General features: G+C 45.6%; 1 pseudogene; it reads left to right on the forward strand.

Moving 5' to 3' along the window:
- The first annotated feature begins 1982 nt into the window (after window positions 1–1982).
- On the forward strand, window positions 1983–4501 carry LOC147452520 (uncharacterized; annotated as a pseudogene).
- Window positions 4502–5448: the final 947 nt, after the last annotated feature.

Raw genomic sequence — 5448 nt, forward strand, 5'->3', positions numbered from 1 at the left:
CTGCCAGCTCAACTCCATGCACAATAGAGCATGGCTACCACCAATCCTGTCAGAAGGGTCCTCCAACATGTTGAAGTCTCCTCCGATGCACCAGTGTTCTGCTTGCGGCAGAGACTCAACTATCTGTGACCAAAACTTTGCACAAGCACTCGCCACATTGGGTGCATAGATGTTCAAGAAGCCCACTAGGCAACCCTGAACCTGCATAGTAATCCACTGAGCCTTGCCTGGCACAATAATTCCTCTGCCCACAATGGCCTGCTGCAAAGAGTCCGCAATAGTCATACATACCCCACCCTGGATACCTCCAGGTCCAAAAGCTGCTGACCAAAAAGTATCATATCGTCCACGCAAGAGCTGACCACAACGTCTAATGCGGCTCTCACACAGATGGTGCTCCTGAAGCATAAGGAGATCAATCTCTCCTCCCACAAGGCATCGCTGAAGCTCCTGACTCAGTCGGCCCCGTTGACGTTGAAACTGGGGCCCACCTAGTCCCTGCACGTTCCATGAGACGATGCTCATGGGGAGCGAGAGAGAACAGATGCTGCCGCAACAGCTAGACAGGCTATCTTCGAGGCTGGCTTGGATGGGGAGTAATCCGCATCCGAGCGTCCTCTACATAGACATGACTACAACGAGTGCCTGGCCCAAGCCCAAGCCCAAGCAGAGCGAGCTGTACGTAAAGCAACCTCCTTGTCTAGGAGTCCTCATGAATGTATACATAGCATGGCAAGCAGTGTGTATCGGCAAAGAAGTAAACCACAATGTGTCTACATCCTGCTGAGTCTAGAGGTGTCACCGCAAAGTTGGCCAATGGCCACAAAGTCTGAAGCATGTCTGTAACTCCTAGTTCTCCCATGTGGTGAGAGAACTCTAGGACCTGTGTGTGTAACCATCCCAACACTGAGTCGAGAGTCCACTCTGTCTGGTCCCTGCCGCAAAGGGGGAAGGAGAAGCCAACTGCTGAGTCCAAGGCCTCTGTCCCCCTAGCTGCAAGGAACAGAACATGGACCCTGAAGCAGGCTGCCTCATGGTCTGCTGAGGGGTCGTCGAGAAAACGAGTGAAGTCGTAGTCGAAGAAGTCCCATCGGCGCCGGATCTCAATGCTCGTCAGACCACGAGGGATAGCTGCAAGGGGAGACTTCTGTACCTGCAGAGGGGGCCGCAAGAAAGGCTGTCCCTCTCTCGCTAAGCGACTCGTGGCACATAGGGGTTTATCCTTGTCCAGGAGAACACAAATTTTAGGTTGGAATCTTTAGTCATGTAACATGCTGCAGCAGTATGTTCCTACAATTTCGGAAATTCTAGTTTTAAGCAGAATCTGTGAAAATTCTCGAAGGGAGGGGGAAAGGCAAAAGGGAGTGGGCATGCGCAGGGGGGGGGGGGAGGGGGCATAGGCGCACGCACAGGGACGGGGACAAGCAGGAGGCCGTTCGAGGGGAGAAGGGTGGAGAGCAGAAACAGTTTGTTTTTTCTAGTATTGGCGTAGACACGGAAAACAGGAAACCTGACTGCGTCGGGATGGCTACCAACAGCGTCTCACCTGCAGTCGGGAGGGGCGACGGTTCAAATCTCAGCAGTAGATTGAGGATGAAAAGTACTTTGTAATGACAAATCATTTTTGTATTGGCAGATCCATCAAGCTTCTTGCTTGGCACAGAAATAGCTCTTTCTGGACATTAAAGAACTGTGTATATACTGGATGCCATAACTTTGTGCCAGTTGGCTTGACCGACTACGTTATGATTTCTGATATGCGGGACAAATGTGAAACTATCCTTGTGTGCATGTGGAAGGTTCTAGAAATATATGTATACAGGCATAAACATGAGGTCTCTTGTATATATACATATGTTTTTGTTTATGCTTTTGTTGCATGTGCGCACATGCTTGTACCCACTTTTTTTTGTTTGTAAATCTTGTTTATAGAACTTACAATTGGGAAACCTCAAAGCGAGGAAAACCCATGAAAAAAAAGAGATACAAAAAGCAGAGCACCATGAGGCTTCAAAGGCTAAAAACAGTCAAAGTAAATCTTGTAGGCATCAAGAGTGATGTCCCCATCATCACGGTGCCAGATGGCCCACAAAACCCAAAGCTTGACCAATTAAAAAATACTGAAAACTGAAATTGCGGAGACTGGAGCAACCCAAAAAGCCAGAACCGTCTGGTACATAACGTGAGATGTGACATGTTCGCTATTGAAGCCATATTTTATGGATTTTTTGGGGAAGTCACCAAAATACCTTTGAAATTTGTGGAATTTCCCAATATACCCCCACATATGTTCAATATTTGGCCAAAATTTCCTAAAATGTCCTTTCTGAAATTCCTATGCCCCTCATTAACCTCATGCACGCCTCCAAATTATTTTTTTGCAACGATGATTGGGAAGATTGGTTCTTCCGCGACAGAAGATGATAGACTAGGATTGTAGATGGTATTGCGGGCTCTCAAGATGAACATGTTCATTATTTTGAGACATGATGCTTCTCATTGTGAACTCATTCATGAGTACTTTTGTGTAAGCCACGTAAGATAGATGTCTATTGTCGAAATGATTAGAATCTACAAAAAATGAGAGAATTCATTGAGAGATGATGCAAGGGTCTATTGGGAATGTTTGAAGGGATTTTTGGGAATTTCCACATATTTCAGGGGAATTTGGAAAATTTTCCCAAAATTTTTATTTTGATACATGTACGCTTATGAACCAAGTATGGGGTACCAAGCTATAAAAAAGAAGAAAACATTCCCATAAAAGGGAATCTTTGTTTTTGAGCCTGTGTTTTAAGGCTAAGGAGAGAACGGACGTGTAGCGGCTTCTGTTGGAAATTGCCAGTTTTGGAAGTTCCTGTTGCATGAGGTTGTCGTGGCAGTACCGTATGGGCCATTGCGTGCTTTAATTAGTGAAAGCGCGTCACTGCGAGGCACCTACCATGGCACCTACAGGTAGTAGAGGTTGTTGTTGATTGCTGCAACGGTGAAGATCGGTTTGCTGTAGCGCTTGAGGACGGTAGGCTATTGTGAGCCGTGATGTGTTTGCTGCAGCCGTGGACGACGACAACATGTTGTTGATTCTGGTTTGTTGTAGTGGTTGAGGACGACAACAGGTATTTGTTTGTTGCAGCGCTTTGGTTTGCTGCAGTGCTTGATGACGACAATAGGTATTTGTTTGTTGCAGCGCTTGAGGACCACAGCCGGATACTGTAGGCGCCATCCGTTTGTTGTAGCCGCGAGGTATCAGTATGGGGTTTTGTAGCCCTGTTGTATGTTATACACTAGAGAGGGATGTGCACGGCAGGCAGTAGCTGTTACATTTGTGTTTATGCGCAGGGAGTTGATCCCATGGGATTGCACGAGTTGGAGAGGTAGACGAAAAATCAGAAGCGATCGTTATTTTCGTGGAGCAGCCTGTTGTTTGCAGCCGTGAGCTATTTGCTGCAACAGTGCACCACGACACCCAGGTATGTACATACTGCATAGTATTGTATGTCTATTGTAATGGTAAATAGAATCGTCAAAGAAAATGAAAGCAGTGGTCTTTTTTTGCTTCCCTTGTCGCCGCGTGTACGTACGTTTACATGTCGTAGTTCGATGGGTTGTATCTTTAGGGTTGTTGTGAAATGGCAAGGATGAAGCATTTCGCCAGGTCGGCAGATGTACAGCCCTCTAGTTCAAAGAGACCTCGAGGGAGGCCTAGGCTCTCGGAACAAGAGAGAATGGCTCGTACGGAAGGCAACAAACCCAAAACGATGCTCGAGTTGAGCATAACAGTGTCTACAGGCGGTAGTGATGTGGATGTTGCTCTTTTTCCAAGGTTGAAAGCCTTTGTGGAGGAGGAGGTGGTCGCCGGCATGTGCTCGATCGAGCGTGGCGGCACCGTCTTCCACCTCGAGTTTTAGATGGTTGTTCGGATCATGGCGACTTCCATTATTGCAGTCAACAAGAAAATAAAGCAATATCTAGGATGGGATATTGATATTCCCATTGGAGCGAACATTCTCTGTCGTGCCTTCAAGCAAAAGAATATGCATACCTTTCATGGTATACTGGGGTATTGCATGAAAGACATGGATCAATCACATTATCAGAACTTCTCGCATAATGTAACAGTTGACGACATCAACAAGGGAACTGTACTGTACACATAGTATGGGGCAGATGAGCTAAAGAATAGGGTTTGTCTGACGCATATAAATATTTTTGATCGTGCACTTATGTATTGGAAATTCCATTTGAAGCACCCAATTGGTAATAATTTCTTATCAACATTGCATCATATGCTAAAGTTTGGCAAGTACTATCCATCTTCCTCGTGGATAACACCTTTTCAGGGTCGTGGAATGCCGTTGAAAAAGATCAAAGCATTATGGCATACCATGATTTTCCCTTCTTCTACAACATATCAAGATGTGATTGATATTTTTGTTCTTGATGAGGCTTACACGAACGCGCAGCTTTGCATCGATTGGTTTCTCAGAAGGTGGCAAGAAACCCACAGGTAGATTGAGTTCTTCTCGTTAACATTAGTTGTGCTGCAATGGTAAATGTGATTGCTAACATTGTTAACGTTTTGCAACTTCTTGTCAGTGATGATGAGAATTGGCCAACATCTCCTCAACAGGTCAATCCTCCAAGGGTTGCAGAGAAAAACGCAGTTGCCTATCCAACAGATGGTCACGAAGGACTAATCGGCAATCCTTCAAGTTTAAAAGGCAAAGAAAAGGTTGTTGTGCTGGACAGTGAAGACGAAGAGGATGCATCTCTTTGCGCAGATGCTCGCGAGGGATTCATCGGCAACCCTTCAATTGTAAAAGGCAAAGAAAAAGTTGTTGTGCTGGAGAGTGAAGACGAAGAGGATGCACCTCTCGGCGCAGACTTCATCCCACTTCTAGCTAAATTTATGATTGGAGAGGCGGATATCTATGGAAAATGCCATGTGTGTGCGTGTATGTGTGTGTGTGTGGGTGTGTGTGTGTGTGTGTGAGAGTATAACTTACTTATATGATGTACACTGAGAAAACCAATTTCCAATTGATCCCAGTAGGTTTAAAAACGTACTTGTTGACTTGAAACAACAACCATTTGAATGTATGTAACTGGACACTATGAAAATCTCCAAGTGTTTACCGCGTTGTTTTATCGCGTTTTGTAGAGAGAACGTGTAAATTCAATGAGAGAAACAAGAGAGAGGAGGGCGGGGCGGGGGGGGGGGGGGGGGGGGGGGGGGGTTTTGTGTTTAAAGTATCACTATGACTATATCCGTTGTTATTACCGCTATTATTATCGTTGTTATTACCGTGTCCATTACTGTCGTTATGTCCGCTGCCCAAATTTGGCACCTAAACTTTCAAATTCTGGATTAACTCCCCCCCCCCCCCCCCCTTTCAAATTTTGGTGTTTCCCTCCTCTCAATAAAAATTATAGAGTATTGTATATAAT

Source organism: Adiantum capillus-veneris, chromosome 8, assembly GCF_014529385.1.
Source record: "Adiantum capillus-veneris isolate H3 chromosome 8, ASM1452938v2, whole genome shotgun sequence".
NCBI classification, from domain to species: Eukaryota; Viridiplantae; Streptophyta; class Polypodiopsida; order Polypodiales; family Pteridaceae; genus Adiantum; species Adiantum capillus-veneris.